The 20,697-nt window shown below is 42.3% G+C and overlaps 1 long non-coding RNA gene across 1 annotated transcript; it reads right to left on the reverse strand.

Moving 5' to 3' along the window:
- Positions 1-1,999: 1,999 nt before the first annotated feature.
- Positions 2,000-2,527, reverse strand: LOC131238593 (uncharacterized). The gene is made up of 3 exons (XR_009167959.1): positions 2,450-2,527; positions 2,155-2,239; positions 2,000-2,083 (listed from the first exon to the last, which is right to left on the reverse strand). It is a non-coding gene; the product is annotated as an uncharacterized LOC131238593 (long non-coding RNA).
- Positions 2,528-20,697: the final 18,170 nt, after the last annotated feature.

The following is a 20,697-nucleotide window of genomic DNA, read 5'->3' on the forward strand; positions in this document are numbered from 1 at the left end:
AGAGCCTTAAATCTCAGGAACTGAGGAAAAGTTTCTAGTTTAGAAGATGGGTATGTCTAATCTTACTTCCTTTTTAAATGTAAAGTAGGCCGAATTTGAACAGTAATGTCACATGGGTAGTTGAAAGTGGCATTTTACTGTTGTTAATATCCACTAGCATCAAGGGAAGATGTTAATTTTCTCAATGGTTCTCTTAAACTCAATATATTTGGTCTAAACTTTCCTCTATGACGTGCTTTTGCAATAGTCTACCTAATTGGGTCTGAATTAACACTCCTTGAAAGAAGTCAAGCTCAACAATATCAGATATAACCAGTTTAATCGTAGTGAGAGAAGAAACAAACAAGTCATGACCACATAACAAAGAAAACCTTTAAGTAGCCCACTTTGCTGCAATTATGAAATATAATGGGCATAAGATGCATCATTCATACCAGGAAGTTCACAAATCTGACACCATTCAGTGAACAGATGAGAAACCTGCAGCATTTTAATGGACATCATTGAGAAAAGCAACAAATATAACTATCTACCAGCTTCTTAGTGATTGTGCCCATAACAAATCATTTTGCAAATAAATGGACTGATTATATCTTTTCCCTATATCAAGCACCAAAATTTTCATGTGTGGCATGAAGAACTTCTTTAACAGTTTAGGATGTGTTGTTGTCTTCTATTCTAGTTGAAAATCTCTGTTTTCTCGTGGAAAATTGTTAATGCAACAGTCCCTTTGGCCACTATTTAAACATATGGGACTATTTAGCACCACAGCCATACATTTGGCCATTGAGTTAAAAATCCACTCATCAGGTAAGTCATCGCATAAAAGATTCCTTGCAAGCATAATTTTATCCTTTTAGCATAAATACATCTGTTAATGGCACATAATTTTATCCTTCAAGGACAAAGGCATCTATTAATAGTGTGATCAAAAGGTCGTTTGCTCATTAGAAACTGATGCTTCTTAAGAAATATGGATCTCCCCTAATCATGAGAATCTCCAAATTCTCCAGAAGAATTGCATATTTATTACCCTTCAAAAAAAATTGCATATTTCTGCACATGTATCTATTTTCACTGTTCCCAGACCAGATAAAAGAGGTCTAATTTCAGGCAGACAGCCAGTAGTCATGCCCTTGCCAAGTGACCAGAAAGAATGGGCTCGCTTATTTATAGGCATGTATCTAATTTTCTAGACCCCAGCCCAGATAAAAGAAAGCTGAAGTTAGATGGATGCCAGTTTTCATACAGTTTCCAAGCAACCATGGGAATTCCAATTTCAAATGATTCATAAAGCCAGATCAAATAGTTGGGACCAGGCTATTATGATGATGATGAATACTCTTTGAAGATTGGCAGTTCAAGGAATGGAGGATCTTTTTAATTCAATAGTTGACTAGTTCTTCTCCCCTCTTAATTAACTGCTTGGATGCAAGTCGAATAAATATTTTTGGTGGTCAATACACACACACACACACACACACACACACACACACACACACACACACTGCACTACACAATATAGGCAACATCATAACTATCCTAATTTTTTGGCCAAGACACATACAAGCTGGGGCAATGGGCCACCTGCTAAACGACTTCGACCTTGCATGAACTTCCTTGCTGACTTCAGCATGTACATGCAATCCCGCATATATTAATGACAATAAATAACAATATGTACTGTGTTGGACATACAATTAATCTATTTAACTAGTGAAGTTGGATATGGATATCCATGTACTGTTTTATATATCCACATTAGAAAAAGGAAAAAAATTACAGGAGAAGATTTCTCAACTTCACAAACTCAGTGAGGAAAAAAAAATGAGATATCTCATCACATGATGGTTACGTGAATGAAATTCAAGTTTCCACACCAAATACAAGAAAAAGGGTACAACGAGACATGAAAACTGTAGTCAATTTTTTGAAAATGAAGTGCAATTTAAATATTTGAGAACCATTGGAAGATTTTATATCACACCTGTGACCAAATCATAACACCTCCTAAGAATGCAAGGGTGTGAAGTATTTCATTCTCTGAATTAAGGCCCATGTGCACTAGAAAGTCTCCAGATCTCTGCAGCCCAAAAAGCACAGCAAATGAATTTCTGCCAAAAGAATAACAGTGACACAATTCTCTTGACTCACCTTCCAAAACCATGGCAGCACACCAAAGAACAAAATTGTGGTATCCATTAGTATGGTTACAGCCCCATGAATAAAGTGGAAGTTGCTAAAATATATAAACCTCAAAGAAGTTAGTCTCAGCCAGCCAGAGATTCCAATCTATATAACCAATTTAATTTCATGTAATAAGAAGACCGATGAAGCTGTAAACTAATTCAACCACTGAAATGGATCGACAACATGTTTAAAGCAGATTTTTGAATCACAAGCGCATACACATGGGATGCAGAATGATCCTCAATGGATAAAAACAAACCTTTTATCAAGACTAAATGCTTGAGAATTCTCAACTTTTTCTTGACTGACCACTCCAACCAAAGGTTTAGGAAGAATTGGCAACTTTAGAGATGCATGTTGCCGTATATCCAGATATGTCTCAAAGATGTACATCAAGACCATAAAGCCTGCAAGATGGGATTCTCATAACCAAGAAATTCAAGCAGAAATTAAACTTGAAAATGCAGAAAATGATCAAACATTTATTAAGCATTTTCTAACAATAGTCAAAATAAAAATACAAATACATGACACCAACCACATTTATTAGAGTTAAAAAGGAGTAGGAATACAAAGAGGTTTATTCACATGGACCTGAAAGTCAAGCACCTCTTGCTAGAAATTAAACGGTTAAAAAAAAAAAAAAAAAACTTCCATGCAGACAACAAACCAAGTAACTAAAGTATGGATGACAGTGTGAAAGTTCCTTGTTTATGGATACCCCACAATTTATTAAAAAGGAAAAGAAGCACAAAAATGAAAGATGGCAATGCAACATGAACAGTAGTAAATACATCAATCAGCCAAGAACTGCAGTGCGCAGCAGATATCGAGAATTTCCTCCAATAATATCGGCCAAATGCTGAGGAAAGTACATGAGTTCTCATACTATCATATCCTAAACTTAAGAAATTAAGGGCACATTTGGTCATCTTCCAAACTGACTATCTGAGGCAGAACAGATGCTCATCTGTCATACAAGAATTTGCCAAATTCTGAATCTAAATAAGCAACATTTTCAATAGTTCTTTGCTCCAAACTGATAGAAGTGGGGAAACAAATCTTCGGCCATTACTTTTTTAGATATCCTTCAATCCCAAAATGGTTACATGGGACATCCAACAGGCCCTAAACCTGTTAAATGAGCTAGAAAGTATAGTTGCAGCTAAAGTTTTTGTTTTGTACCCACAGTTAATTTGATTCAAACACTTCGCAAATTTCATGGAACTCCCAGGACCCATTTCTCATTTCCATCTCACATAAAAACACCGTATACAGGGACTGTAAACTTGAGAGCCAAAATTCTATATTTATTTACAGTTTGTGAGGCCTAAATCCAATGGCTGCCAAAAAAAAAAATACCTCACATTACAATCCGGGCACCTGAAATATTCCGAATCATAAGCTGATAATAAAGCCACATATATCACAATGCAATATTGTTCTCAAGGAATGGTCTTGAGAACTTCATGAAAATTTACACTACCAAAAAATCGAGCAAAGGTTATGGAATTAACATGTGTTATGGCAATGCACATCTTAGTAGCTTCATGCCACTACTTGATACCTGAAAAATGCAGTGAGGTGAATTAACATGTGTTATGGCACATGTTTGGTGGATGAAACACCACCATTTAAGAAATGGTGGAAATGCACATCTTAGTGACTTAGTCTAGCCCTTCAATCACATTTCTGAATGTATATGAATGCTCGTTCCAGTAACATAACAGACATTATACCAAATTAAAAGACATTCAAATTAATCTCGCAAACTGACAAACCAACAAATTTTCTGAAATTCCCTTCAAGATTTTATATATATATATATATATATATATATATATATATATGTGCTGAATGAAAGTTAGTTGATGTTTGCAAACACTATGACCAACCATTGCAGTAGTGTGCAATAAAGTCAGATGCATCTCAGTAGCTCCATACCGCTGCTTGATTCCTGATGAATGCAATGCAGTGGATTAACATGTTTTATAACACGTGTGGTGGATGAGTCACCAACATTTAAAAAATGCTGTAAATGCACATGCCAGTCTAGCACTTCAATCATATTTTTCAATGTATATGAATGCCTGTGCCAGTAACATAAAAGACATTGAAAAAAAAATATAGAAATTCAAATTGACGACAGACGCAGGATCCTGATCTCATGATATAGCAATCCCATGGATCTTAAGACAATCCACTGACATCACCATCATTACCTTTAAATCCCATCCAATCCACCCCTAATCCCTTCAAAATTGCTTGGGACGTGTTTGGTTCAAGGGATTAAAAGGGATTTGAAGGTTTAATCCCGGTATTGGCCGGGCATCCCAAATAGACCGGAAATAGCAATCCCAGGATATAGAAATCCCATAGATCTTCCACCAATCCACTGACGCAACTATCATTACCTAGAAATCTGTGCAATCCACTCTAATACCATCCAATTCCATCCAATCTGCCTGGCCAAACAGGCCCTAATGGTGGGCGTTCAATCACCACAGGCCCTAATGGTGGGCGTTCCATGCGAGGTTGGCCTGTATCTGAAATGCCCAAAATGGCCAATATGGGTGGTTGACTCTGTTTGGCACGCCCGGCCAATCCCAGGATTTAACTTCCAATCCCTTCCAACAACATCCAATCCCTTCCAATCCGACCGGCCAATTGGGCCCTTAGATTTCAGAAACAGGGAGAGGGGAATGCGGATTGAAGGATTGAAAGTTTTGAGAAAGAGATAAAGAGGGAGAAAGAAAGAAACTAACCGTGCTCCGTCTTCTTCTCCTTCTCCTTCTTCTTCTCCTTCTTACAGCAAAATGGGTTTTTGAAAACAGAGAGGAGAATGCGGCCTTGAGACAGGGAGAGAGGGTGAGGGAGATCGGGAGATCGAGAGAGGGCAAAGGAAAGAGAGAGAGATTGAGTGCGAGAGAGAGATAGAGAGATGGGTTCGTCGGGCGAGCGGGAGAAAATGGCGGACGGGCGTTTTGGGTTTTGAAGGGATTTTGAGGTTTTGGAGGGGCGCGTGACGGACGGCTCCTGGACGTTTTATGTTTTTAGGACCGTGGGGCCCACTGTGATGTATTTCATATATCCACTCCGTCCATTAATTTTAAATTATTATTATAAGTGTTGATAAAAAAAATGAGTTAGATCGAATCTATAAGGAGACCACACAATATATTAACAGTATAAATTTAATTTCTATTATTTCTTATGGTGTGGTCCACTTAGAGATTTAAACTACATAATTTTTGGGCTCATATACTAAAATTATATATCAAAATTTTTAGACGGCTTAGATCAAACTCATATATTCAAGTGGACCTCATGGATCCCCTAGAGCACCATTTATATTTAATATATATTTAATATATTTTAGGTGGGGAGTAGCTTTAGCGACAGAAAACTTAGGCTATAGCTATGGCTTAAATCCGTAGCTATATTACTACGGATTAAATCCGTAGCTAAAAGCTTCCACTCTCCATAGCCTTTGCTCGATTTTTTGGTAGTGTACGGCCCAAAAAAATAGGTTTAAGTTTGGATGAAATGGGCCCCACTACATCAGCCCAATAACTAGCAATTTAAGTAGGCAACCAAGGGCCCAATACTATCCTTACCTCAGCCCACAAGTCCATCAAAATGGTGGAAGTCAGCCCAATGTATGGTTGGGTCAAGCTGGGATGTCCCTGCCCAATCTGGGCTCACTGGATGTCCCAAAATTCTGATCTTAAGATGGGGTCCTCATAAGATCACTAAAAGTGACCCAAAAGAATGCACTAATTAAGCCCAAAGATTATAAGAAAGCATAAGCATGTAATACGTACACAAGTTCTCAATATGGTGAGCCCCACAGCCAAATAAAGTTGTAACCATAAAATTGTACATCGAATGCCTTTGATAAACTTTTGGCCTGTTTGACTTCCTGGGCCTGCTAAGGTCTAGAAATTAGTTGAGTATGTGGAAATAATCTCATGAAGGCCAACTATACTCACTGGGGGACCCCACCAGATGGAGAGTGTGTATATATCATGAAAAGATCAAGTGGGCCTGCTACTGGATTGTGAGTCCAGCAGCAGCCCAAGGCAGAGAGTGCTTCCACAATCGGGCGATCCAAGGCTTGGACGGCTTGGACCAAACATGCATTAAGGTAGATTCCACATACATGCACATTGAGCCTTAAATAAATGGCCTAAGGTCTATGGTGGGCCTTTAACCACCCATAGAGAAACCTATGAGCTTACCTTAGGATCACCCAAGAGGACATCCAACCTCAACTGGTTTCCAAGAGGTAGCTCGCCACTACCCATATAATGAAAGATCTAAGGCCTAAGCAATGTGTGGACTAGTAGGCCATACACCAAGCCCAACTTATAGGCCATATAGTGGGCCCTCAAGTAAGGTTTGGACCCAACCACAAAGGTTATAATTCCACATATTATGGTGAGCTTCATGGGCAGCCCAGTAATTCATTTACATGGGCAAGTTTCACATTTAACACAAGTGAGTTGGGCCTCACTTTTGGCCTAAGTATAAGGTCAGTTTAGTGGGCAGCCAAGGGCCCGACTTCTTGTGTATCATTGCCCCTAAGCCCATCACAATAGATAGGAGAGTATAGGCCCAAGATCAATGGGCCTATCCAAAAGAACTGAGTCCACAAGGCCTACTTGGTAGCACAAACATGCATATACTATATCTCATAATGGGCCCTAAAGAAATGGCCCAAAACAAAAGTCATCCAATTCATACGTTATGGTGGGCTTGAGGGCAGCCTATAAACCCAAGAATACACATAAGCAAGGCCTATACTGACAGTGTGGGCCTTGCCACATCAGCCCAAAGACTTGGCAAGGCCCCCCACACTATACATTTATGTGGGCCCCGCAAGTCAGCCCATAATTAAGCATTTCATGAGGGCATCACGGCTAATAAATACACACGGTCAGCCTGTAGACGGCTCGTTGGGCCCGTGAAACAATAAGGTCAAGCCCTACACGATCTTGGGCTTAAGAAATAGGTTTCCAGCCCATTGGGCCTATAAGCTACCAAAAATCTGGTTAAGGCTAACCCCCAACATCACCATAAAGGTGGGCCTTAAGAGGGACTAATCATGCCCAAAAATGTCTAAAGAAATAAGGCAAGGAGTGTGTGCAATACTCCCTTAAATCTGGTAGCCCACAACAGCTCCAAAACAATCAACTATGGAGTAAATTTGGGCCCCTTACTGGAATTCCAGCCCACCCACTTCCTGGGCCTGCTGGAATCCAGAAATTTATGTAATTCAGATGGGTTACTAGCCCATGGTGACCCACAAATATCACAGTGGGTCCCACCGGATGAGAGGGGAATGCACAACACATATTAGAAGTGGGCCATGCCGCTGGAATACAGGCCCAACAACAGCCCAAGGTAGGGGCGTCCCGTGGTGGGTAGTCCTACGGGCCTGAGTATCTCGCCCAAAACTGACCCAAGTTTGCAGGCCACACCACGGTCAGTACAGGGGTCCGATGGCCATAAAAATTTACAAGATGGTCCTCCCATAGGTGGACCATGAATCTTCAAAATTTTGTGATTTTTGACGGTCAGAAGTATTTTAATTAATTTAAATAAAACAGACCATTAAGAAAATCTGGTGAATCGGGATACCTGAACGTGGTGAGCCTGTCCAGCACTTGCCACGATGTACACGGGGCTCCATTGGCCCCAAAAATTTGTAGGTGAGTCACATCATGGGTGGGTCACTTCCCTATAAATTTTCATGATTTTAGGATACTCATAAGTATTTAAATTAATTTAAATAATACAATCTATCCAGGGTGAAATATTGCTGGAATATAACTGTCCTGAATTTGGGCCATCCAATGGGTGGGTTCTGGGCCTCCAAAATTCCTAAAATTTGGACCCAAGGTCCCTCATCAAGTCTAAAACACGTTGGGATCTAGAAATATGGCTCACCTTCTTAGAAATCATTTTTTTAATATTATTTTTATGGGACTATGCTGCTGGACTGCACAGCAGAAATTTCTGGCAGTCCAGTATGTTAGCCCACCCTTTTGGATACCCAAATAGGATTCCTTGGCCCTAAAATTTTGTGGATAGGTCCTACCATGGGTGGGACACCTCCATACAAAAATTTACGATTTTTGGGATAGTAAAAATATTTTATTTAACTCATGCAATTTATGGACAGCAAGGTCCAGATTTTTATTTTCCTGCTGCAGCAATGCTGCTGTCCGTGACTTTAGCACCCCATTTGAGTGGGCCCAGGTCTATGTAAATTTGATAAAATGTAAGGCCAACTTTCCTATACAAGTATACAGTAAGTTGGGGTCTACAAAGGTGGCCCACCATTTCAAAATCAGGCTAATATTTATGATTTTCCAGCAAACAGTGTGGCTGAACAGTCCAGAAAAATCTGGGCCATCCACCATCCTTAGCCCACCCTTTTGGGTGATCAAATGGGGACATTTGAAGGTGAGGTTTAGCATACTTTTAGGTGGGGTCCACACCTCAAAGAGAAGTCTAAGAAATCAGGAAAAATGAGACCACAAACAAGGCCTACAACCCATACATTACAACATAGAAAAAATTTCAGCAATTTGGACAGCAACATGTTGTTGTCTAGATCAGCCCAAAAAAAATAATAAATGGAAATAAATCATAGATTCCACAAGGTGGGGTCCACCCTGATGTGTCACACAACTCCCAGGCCCAGCCCCTCCCTAAGAAAATCCATAAAATCAGGCCCAAAGGCTTTCCAAATCAAGTAGTAAAACTAGGCAGCACAGTTGGGCCTGGGTGTCCAACAACTTGGGCCTGGATGTCCCAAAAATTTAAAAATTCTAGTTACATGACACATCACGTGGGCCACATAATCATTACATCCAAACCATAGAAAGGGGAGAAGAGAAGAAGAAATGAAATCTAATCAAGATGGGGTCCATGGAGAATGGCCCCATCAAGATCACATGCATGCAAGTGATGGCTAAAAAAACCTTATCCAAGGAGTGGTGGACCTTCACCATTGATGTGGCGAGTCCTACACTCTCTATATGAAGCAACAAAAGATCTATGAAAATAAGAACCATGCAATCTATCCTACATGCTCACCCACTTGTTGAATCTTCAAGATTCTTCAACCACCATGCTCCTTAAGCTTCAAGGAAGGAGGTTCAATGGTGATGATGGATCTTTGATGGTTAGATCTAGGGGGAAAGAAGAGGAAAGAGGGCTGGAAAAGTTCAGCAATGGAGGACATTGGAGGGCATTTGCAAAGAGGAGGAGAGAAATGAAGAAAGAGAGAGGGAGATGAGAGAGTTTCTAAAGTTGAAATGATTACTTTCTTAGAAAAAGATGAGTTTTGAAAAGAGAAAATAATCATTGCTCATGGGATAGGGTGGCTCATCATTACCTAGAGAAGCTAATCTCATCATGGTTTTCTTGAGAAAAGAAGCCATCATTGCTAGGCTAAAGGTGGCTTACATGGAGAATAGTGCACATGGGGAAATGTGCAATCAGGTGGGTCCCACCAAAAATGCAATCAACGGTCCAAATAATACGCGGCCCATAACTTTTGATGAACATGCCAGATTTACGCATGAGACACGGCGCTGGAACCGCGGCGACGATGCGGTCGCAATGGCATAGGTCTTGGGTTAATCCGAGTCGGGTCTGCGTGACCAAACTCAATGGTGACCGCAATCACTATCTGAAGGTCGCAGGTCGCTGAAATTTGACCGGTAGGACCGCGGGACCAAAATACACGAGATACATACTCACACACACACACATGCGAACTCAGGTCAGGTCTCACACCGTACCATTCCATTGGATTTCACGATTCTTCTGGTCGAATTTCGACAACCCTCGACCCGTATCCGACATTCACACGCGATCCTAAGCCGAGTCTTGCATACTAAAGTCGGCTCGACCCGAAACTTGTACCCAAGCGACCGCATCATCACCACGGTTCCAACGCCGTGACTCGTGACCAAACCGGTCCCCTGGTTAGAAGATGTGGGCCCACGATCATTTTGAGAAAAATGCCGCGCTTTACAAACTTCGAGGGAATCTCTACAATATGTCCCATCAATCTATCAATCAATCAAGTGAAGTATAAGCCTCACCCCAAGTACAACAACTCATCCTTTCCCATTCTCAATGTCAACTCTCCCTCTCTCTCTACCCATCCCTTTCTTACAACCCCATCACTCCACCCATCACCCATCACCCATCACACATCACCCATCCCATATCACCCATCACTTCCTACTCTCTCTCATTCCATCTCCTCACTCCCAAGCAACAAACATCCCACGTCCAAGCTCTCTCTCTCCCAAAGCCAAGTGTGGCCCACTTTCCCTATCATCTCATCTCTCATTCGCACCATCAAAACTCCATTATGCACCGTAAAAAGTTGAGCATAGGAGCTAAGGAGGCTAAGGGACCAAGAAGAAGGCCGACAGGTAGGTGATCCACCATTAAATTTCATTTTTTTGGGACCGCATATGGTGGAACCTGTTTGAAGTATGCAATGTAAGAAATGGAGGGCCCATAGTGGTGGGATCCCTCCTCTCCCTCTCGTCTCTTTATCTCTCTCTCTCTCTCTCTCTCTCTCTCTCTCTTTCATTTTCTTAGGTTGATGATGAAGCTATGTGGCCCACCTAAATGGACCCCACCTTGATAATACCCTTTAAATCGACGCTGTACATCTGTTTTATCTAGGCCATCCAGTGGGCCTGGATGATGTGAAAACACAAATATTAGGCTGATCCAAAATAGGTGGGCCATGTAGGACCTACCTTGATGAGATATATACCACATCGTGCATCAATGGAGGTGGCTAACAGTGTAGTGTTAACTGACAGTGAAGTATGAACTGACGGGGGTCTGTGGGACCCATCCACGTTATTCATCCATTTAGATGGGCCACACCATCATGCGTGTGGATGTAATCCACACCGTCCAGCTATGTGGGTCCCATCGCATGATATATGTGTTGTATCAAAACCATCCATATATGTAGGGCCCACCATCAGCCGTCCGTCCAGCGTCTTTGGACGCTGGGCGCTGACAACGCTAACACTACCCCCCTCCCTCTCACACACGCACACATGTAATATATTATTATGTAATATATATATATATATATATATATATATATATATATATATATATATATATATATATATATATATATATATTGAGCTTTTGGGTTGGGCTGCTCATGCAGGCCCCAACTTGGTGCAAGGATCAAATCCACGCCATCCATCCTATTTCTTAGCTCATTTTTGGCATTGAGCCAAAAAAGGAAGCCAATATGATCATCTAGTGGGCCATAGCATAGAAAACACTAGTTTTCACCATTAAAATTCATTTTTGACCTTTCTACACACCGAAACATGCCAAATATTGGGCTTTTTTGGCTTGTCTTAAGCCATAGGAGCCAGTGGACGAGGTGGATTCTCCTGATGAGGGCCCCGCCTAGAAAATTCTTCAGAAAAATATATTTTTGAAAAAAAATAGCAGCAGACGCTGCTGCAACTGCTGACAGCCCAAGGACGCTAGCAGCGTCCTGTTGCGTGGGTGCTAGAGGCAGGGTCCCATTCATAGGCCCCACCATTATATGTGTCGTACATCAACACCTTACATTTGGTGGGCCCCCCTCAGGGCAATGGGCCGCCCTAAAAATCAGCCGTGTACATGGCTTAGGTGGCCCACATCACAGGGAACAGTGAGGATTAAACGTCTGCCATTGAAACCCTTTTAAGTGTGACAGAGTTTTGGATCATCATGAAATTTGTTTTTCCTCTTCACCTAGGTCCGTGTGTCCTCGTGAATAGATTGGGTGGAAAATAAATGTTATGGTGGGCCCCACATCGAACCCACTTATGTGTGTGTCCACACCTTCCATCAGTGGGGTCCCCACCATGAATTATGTGCTTTATCTATGTTATCTATCTATGGGACCCACCATGATGCATGTGTTGCATCCAAGCCGTCCACCCATTTTGAAAACTCATTTTAAGGCTTGAAACTAAAAATAAGAATGATCTAGGATCAGGTGGACCACATTTCAGGAAACAGTGGGTTGAACATCCACCATTAAAACCCTTGGACTATAGGGTTTAGACCAATATGATATTTGTTTTCCCTCTTAATCCAGGTCTTTAAGACTTATGATTAGATTGAGCAGGAAATAAACCTTATGGTAGGCCCCCTGTGAATTGTTTAAACAGTGAAAATTATCTCCACTATTACTTGGAGTATGGTCTAAATAATCCTTCAATATGGCTCCTTTTGGGAATGTGATGATGCCCATCTTGATATATTTATGGCCCGTTGTTGAGGCCCACCTTGATGTGCATGAGGTATGTTGTTGAGGCCCATGTGATGCAGCCCATTTGATGAATTTAACTCAGCCCATTCGACTTGACCCAGTTGATTCGGCCCATTGTTTCAGCCCATTTGAGTAGGCTCGATGTTGAGGCCCAGTTGTATATATATAAGGTCCATGTGATGCATCCCATTTGATGTATTTGGAGCCCTTGGGTTGAGGCCCAACGGGTTGTACTTAAGGCCCATTACAATGTATGATTCCACCATGGTTTATGTAATGAAGTTTATGGTGGGCCATGCCTTGGGAGCAATGATGGTTTGACGTCTACATTGTAAGAATAAAGTTGGTTAAATGTCCGCATTATAACTCTCCCTAGGGCCAATTTTTAGGCTCATACTGCTTGTGTGTAGGCCATCTAGGTCCATCTTCGTTATGAAGGGAATCCATCATCATATAACATGTTTACTATAGTTCCATGATTCATGCTCATACGCATCATATGTATACTTGATATGAGGAGTGACTGATCATAGGATATGCCTTCGGGCAGATTGTTTATGGGTTCCCTGATAGGTGGAGTTGCCCTTCATGAGCGCGCGGTACGCGCACGATTGTTGCATGTCTGGTAGGGTGATTCATGCACTTGCATTTGTGTGATTTTAATTATTGTATGCCCTAACGACGTCAGGACCATAGCCTCCATAGACACATCGTGGGTGGTTGGATTGGATACGAAAAATACTGTTTCTAGCATTGGGGCACCATAGATGTCCCTGGGTGAAAATTCCTAAACCCAATGGTACCAGAGGATGACTCCAACGTCGAGACCGAGTAGATGCATAAGCGCACGAGGGCCGTATACCAGTAAGCTGCGTCTCCCTCTATGTCGTGGTCGGTTGGAAAGGGGTGTGACCTTACTTGCCTGAGTGAGGGGGAAATTTCTAGGTTAAGTTTGACCAACTTGAGGAACGAGTTTGCTATCGACGAGCCGGGCCCGATATTGGCAGGCAGATAATGAGGTCTCTTCCACTCTCCCAGTTGTGCGTTCGGATAGGGGCGACAAGCTGACATAGAGTGTACTAGACCCTGGTGATTATCCAGACTAAGAACTGTACTGATATTAATGACCTGTATGAGGATTTGGATGAGGATTGGCATGCTTGAGTTGCATCTCGCATCACATGGTCATGATATGGCCAATAGCATTCATATCTTGCACCACATAGCCTTGGTATGGCTGATTGCACTCATATACCCATTAGCATGATTTTGCATTACTCTGACATTGCATTCTGAGCACATTCATTCTACGCACACACTTACACCACCCTCTAAGCTTTCTATAAGCTTATGCACGATTGATGCGTGCAGGTGACGCTAGGACGCAGCCATAGCATTGTCACAGTTGAAGTGAGTAGTCAAGCTTCTGGAGTTTCTGTTATCCTATATTTCCCTTTCATACGCATTGTACTCAAAGTTTTTTATCATAGTGGATTTTATGATGGTGTTCTTGTGATTATTGTTAGTGGGTTATGCCTTTAGTTATGCTCATTACGAATCAGATTGATATTAAAAAAATCCTCCTTATAGGATCCTAGGATCGGAACCTGGTGTATGGGTACTGGGAGCCGAGAATGGGGTACTGCAGAGGCTGTCGGCGCCATATTCGCCAATCAAGAATTTTGTGAGCTCGATTTTCAAGTTTGGGGCGTGACACTTCCTCCTTCTAGAAGTCACATTTTCGGTATTACACTAATAACTGATTCTTCCTGAGAGTATCGAAGACTGCTTGTAGGTGTTCTTCATGATCTTTTCGACTCTTGAAGTATATCTAAATGTTATCTATAAACACAATGACGAACCGGTACAGATACAGCCGAAACACTCGATTTATGAGGTCCATGAACACAGCTAGTGCATTCGTAAGTTCGAACGACATCATGAGAAACTCATAGTGCCCAAAACTGATTCTAAATGTTGTTTTTTACATGTCTTCATCCCTGACGCGCAACTAATGATACCCTGACTGCAGGTCGATCTTAGAGAAATATCGTGCCCCTTTCAACTGGTCAAACAGGTCATCTATCCTGGGCGGAGGGTACTTGTTCTTGACCGTGATGTGATTCAGCCTGCGATAATCAATACACAACCATAGTGACCTGTCCTTCTTCTTTACAAACAATACCGGTGCTCCCTAAGGGGATACACTAGGCCGTATAAAACCTAATTCCAACAGATCAACTATCTGCCTCCTCAATTCCTCCATTTCACACGGAGGCATGCAGTATGTTGGCAAGAAAATGGGCATCGCACCAGGCATAAGGTTGATAGTAAAGTCGATCTCATGCCGAGGAGGTAGTCCAGGTATTGTTCTGAACATGTCTGTGAAATCTTGGATGACAGGCGTGTCCCCAAGCGTTAGACCATTAACATTCTCCAATAAAGAAGGGTAACAACTTATGCGGTAGGGCTAACTGACCTGAACTGGAAAAGTAAAGGCAGTGCCCTCGGGTTCATGTGCCGTCACCAGTCAGGTTTCATAATCGATCTCTGCCTTCATTTCGGTGGGCCAATCCATGCCAAGGATGATGTCGTAATGATACAATGAGGTGATGATCAGGTCAATGCACACCGTTCTGCTTCCTAAGTTTATCGGGCAACCTTTACAAAGCTTAGTAGCATCGGAGAAGGTCCCTGTTGCGGTAAGGACTCTCACCCCAACCATAGTATAGTGTTCAGCCCTAAGTGCTTAACTGTAGAGTACGATATTATCGCCATAGTGGACCCGGTGTCCACTAATAGAAATACAGGTGTACCTTGAACATGGGTAGTGACTTCGAAGGCTAAAGGCACTGCAGTTGCTGACTCAGATGCTTCAGCTGCAAGTGCATGTACACGTGCTTGTTGAGAATGATTGGGTTGCGCTACCATAGGTCGTTGAGGTGGCCTATTTCAAGGTACATGTGGTCTATAGAATGCTTGTGCTGGTGGTGTAGATCGTAGGGGTAAAGTTGAAATAGCCTGTGGCAGCTGGTGGTTGATCTTCTGAGGTGGCATAAAATCGTTGTCCTTCATCTTGGTAAAACAGTAAGTGTCTGTATGGCCCGCCCTCCTACAGTAGGTGCATCAAAGATTTGACCACCTCGGTTGGGTTGATGGAGCCATTAGCCTGAAAGGCAAATTTGCACGTGCCCTCTTACCAAGGAATGGTCGATTTGGTAGCTTGGGTCGAGACCTTGGGCCCATCGGCATACGTGTCTGTGACACACAGTCTCCATCCTGCTCAGCTCGCAGGGACATGTTCACTAGCTCAGCATAGCTGGGAATGCTAGCGCAACACATCTTTGTGCGAATGTCAGGCCGCAGACCCTCTGAAAATCACCGCATCCTCATCGGCTCGTCCGCCAGGATCAATGGTGCATATCTGGCTAGCTAAGTAAAGCGATTCTTGTACTCGGCTACTATCATCCCCCCTTGTTGAAGGTAGAGAAATTTACCCTCCTTTTCATTATGATAAGTGAGGGGGAAATACTTTCCGTGGAATTGAGTTTCAAATGCATCCCACATCCACACGTATCTTGTGAGGATGGTTCGTAGGATACTGTCCCACCAGAGACTAGCCTCCTTTTCAAACATGTACATAACTAGCTCCACTTACTCTGCCTCAGTACAGTGTAGGAGCGTCAGCATCTTGGATATATGATCCAACCAATACTCTGCCTCCTCAAGTCGGTGAGTACTCAAACAAGCCGCTTGTATTCATAGCCACAGCAGGCTGCATAGATGGCATAGGCGGTACCGTAGTCATATTCTAGGCAATGGCCCCGCGATCGTAGCTAATACTTGCTGTTGTTCTGCATCAGGAGCATCATCTGCTCCAACCTATCAGGAGGAGAAGCTGCCTGAGGCATGTGTTGCGTTGATGTAGATACACAGTTCTATTCCAGAACTGGTGGTGCACAAGGTGTTGGCTGGCAGGCTGCAAATCCAGCATTGTCTCAAAGTTCAGGCCGAATATAGGGTCCGTCTAGCTATCGTTCAGGGGAGGCACCCCGTCAATCGATCCGCCAAGTGCGAGACGTGCTATATTCTGAGTGTTTTTAGGAGGCATCCCCTATATACAACATAGGGTGCAATGAGTGTTAGTTTTAAAATAATATTACTCACTTTTCCAACCACTCAACACATTGCAAATAAAAAGTGCTTCATGCATTTCATTAAGCCAAAATTTATCACAATACATGAGGTGTAGTATTACATGAATTATGATAGAAGATGCATGTGAGCTAATTTAGCAACGGTTTTAACACTAACTATTCTAACATCCATCCAAGCCAAGTAGGGCTATTACAAAGAAAACAAGAAACAGGGAAAACCAAAGAACCACTGCAACACAACTAGTCCGCTGACTCTGGTGAAGGTGGAGGTGCGCCCTTATCCTGCATATAGCACAGGAGGGCCTTCAAGGTGCGAGACATTTTCTTGAATTTCTGTTTCAGATAGGCCTGATTCTCCTTGACCTCCTATCTCAGGGCTGCCTGATTTTCCTCAATTTTGGCCATGCGGGCTTCTAAGGCAGCCCGATCATGGCGGTCTTCATGTGTAGGAGGGTCCTCATCAGAGTCTTGAGCCTACTCTTCTTCTCCGTGATCTTCCTCTTCACTGCCTTCCTCACCACTTCCTTCTTCACCATTACCACTTTCTTCCTCACCTTCACTTCCCTCGTCCTCTTCACTTTCTTCTTCTATTTCGTCGCTCTGCTCATCGAGTCGGGATTGGCGTTGACTAGGGCCAATGCCTATGTTGTTGAGTGTGTTCTCACTGATAATGTGGATTGGGGGGACATTATCCATATGGAGTTTGAAACTAAAGTGGGGAACAATTTTGTAAATAAGTTGGCCAAAAGGTAGCGAGGAGTCTTGCCTAATAGACCGTGCAGTGCTGATTATTTGAGATAGGGCAAGAGCAGGCAAGCATACTTTCTCTCCTTACTTGACTCTACACAAGAAGTCCACCATGAACTTTGTACATTCGGTGCGGTTACTCCACCTAGGATGCATGTTATACATGCATATGTGGTGGAGCAGGCGGAAGTCGTTTGTTATCTTATGTAACGCCCTGAAAATTGGGGGTCGAGCAGAAGCTCAACTCCCAAGTTCCAACCCATCACTTATGCAACATAGATGATGATGATTAAATGTTGTCCGTATTAGTGTATTAAACATGAGTGGGATTATACCAAAACAACATATCATACTCCAGAGACAGTTTACGCAAGTGGAAGACTGTGATATGTATATAAAGCATATAAGTGATTGTAAGTCCCCAGAGTATGAATGTCACCAGGCTAAACAGTTACATGTATAGTTCCAAAATATACAAAATGGTGAAGTGTAATGTCATTTATCCATATCCCTGTAGCCCCGATACGCAACTCCAGGTCTACATAGACCCACCAGAGAGTTGCATGTAGGAGAACTCCCCCTCGTCATCATAGAAGACAGGCTCTATCCCGCAAGCCTCGTCATCCCCTGAAAATACAACAGAGTCTGGTTGGTATTTTAAAATACCATCCCAGAGTGGGAGTGAGTGATCAACTCAGTAGAGATATAAGGCAAAGGTTAACATGTTATCAATTCAGTCAAGCAGTAATGATAAAGCAATACAACAAGCATTCCTAGGTACTCAAGTTAATGTAAGGATGATATGAGTTAATGATGCATGCCCTCGCCTACACTCCCTTTGCAACATCATCTCACAATTGCGACATACACCCCTTCCTCTGTGCTCAACTCCAATGCCAACGGCACATGGAAATACGATGCATGTGTGTGATTAGCCAAGTTCTTAATTAGGTTTATTCATACAACAGGTTCAGGAAGCTAAGTACCTCCCTTTATATCATTAACCCAAATAATGATCCATCTAAGTTTGTCAATTCTAGTTTATCACATACGATAGGCAAGTTCGCGAGTTTACACTGTAGGTTGCTACGGGAGGCTCATCACCTCAGCGTAGGCTTATTTCACACTTGAGGTCACCCCACCAACACCCTACTAACTGACAGTCTATTTTCGAAGGCTCGTCACCAACCCGACTGGGGACCACAGCTAGGCTGTACCGGGTTCGGCCTATTTTGTACTCGAGGTCACTTCACCAACGCCCTACCAACTGGCAGTCTATTTTTGAAGGCTTATCACTAACCTGATTGGGGACCACAGCTAGGTTGTGCCAGTGTAGGTCGACAGCTCGAATATAGTGTCCCATACCACCGTATTTGGCTCACGAGTTTGGGTTCTAACTGGTCACTATGGGGAGGCTCGTCACCCTAGTGTAGGCCGACAGCTCAACCACGGTGTCCCATACTACCATGTCTGGTTCATGAGTCTTAGTGGATCGTGGTACCATGGTTGAAACAGGTCTTTACATTGGTAAGGGGTACCATAGATTCAAGCAGTAGTGTTCATACATGGTAAACACTCAGTAGGGCAATCGAGTTACTTAACAAGTTCGATTGGTACGAGTGTACACTGAATTAATCGACATGGTACCACTGTCGACAATCATCATACGACTCGGATTCACTGAATACATCAAATGTGGTGAGAATAATTCGACCACTTAAACAGGATTTGTTACTGATTGCCTAAACTACATAGTAGTCCCAATCATACTCAAATGCAGCATATGGAGACATGTGATAATCATTTAGGGATTTAACAAACAATCCAAGTACAACACTCATTTGAGTATTTTATCAAACACAGTGCACATGTTAACATACATAGGCATTTCATCCATAAATCACGAAATAGCGAGATAGGTTATGAGGGAAACTATAACTATAGATAAGGCAATTGAGAATCCTATCTCAACACCCTTATTAAATACATCTCAAGAAGCATTTTCACATTCAGCCATTTTATCAAACACTTAGACTACGCATATCAACATATATAATAAATTAGTTATATCATATATTGTAGCAAATCCTTTCACAAGGAGTTGCCACAAGTACAACAATCATGTATTCTCAATCAAATAATCATAGCAAATACATATCCTAATTCCATATTCATCCAAACATTTCAACAAGCACATGGAATGCATTATATCCAACATAGTTCACATATATATGTAATAAGGGAAATCATTGCATCTAAGCACATGTGACAGCAATCAAGTCAGTCATAAATCATTAACTGACATCGAAAGCCTTGAAAACCATAACCTAAACGTTTATAGTCCACACTTTTCGTCGATAAACTCGTAACGAGCTCAGTCTGAACACTATGTCTTTGCCTACGATACAACGACAACCTATAACATGAAATAGGGTAGCTATTTCATCACTTAATTTAATTAGATCCCTCAAACAAATTAGGGTTAGGATTTCTTACCCAAGAACAGAGTCGAAATCGCTGGAATAGCAATACAGTAAGGATGATTCAGTACGTGGAGTGGTGGGATCGAAGCCCAACAACGATCTCTAACTCTCTCTCTCTTTTCTCCTCACTTTCTCCTTCTCCTTTTCCTCTCTTCTCTCTCTTAGGGTTTGAAATTCGTATGGAATGAGAGAGGGGTGTGTTAAGGCCCTTATATAGGCGCATAACTGATGCAAATGACCCCAGGGCCATGGTATACTTAGGTTATAGCCAAAGAGTGGCTGTTTCGGTCCAACGGAGCCCATCTGGAGGCCCATTTTCTACATACGATCTAGAGTAAGTTCCCTCACGATGGATCTACGTCAGGTTAAGTTTTTGGTCCGATCAGATTTGTGGATCGACCATAAAGGACCTGTTTCAGTTTAACGGTCATCGTTACTCGATTAGGGCCACAAGTACACTGACATGTATTGAAAATTTTTCCTGATCTGAGGGTGTAGTTGGGTTAGAATTTGACGGTCTGAAACCTTAGATTTGTCCTGCAAGCGAACGGCTCAAATCACTTAAGTTTGAGTTCATTTTTTAAAGATATTCGCGTTTCTCACACACTTCCGCTCCATGCTCAAGTTGTGCGCTTCTGGATGCTATTAGGACTTGATTTTCAAGAGAGTTTTCAAGCCCAGTAAGAAGTTCATAACCGTATAGTTTCGTGGTAATCAGGCTTTTGACGTGCGGTGCAGGTCCGATACGGAGTTTCATTGTGCCCTCGAGAGCAACTGGGTTTTG

Source organism: Magnolia sinica, chromosome 3, assembly GCF_029962835.1.
Source record: "Magnolia sinica isolate HGM2019 chromosome 3, MsV1, whole genome shotgun sequence".
Lineage (NCBI taxonomy): Eukaryota > Viridiplantae > Streptophyta > Magnoliopsida > Magnoliales > Magnoliaceae > Magnolia > Magnolia sinica.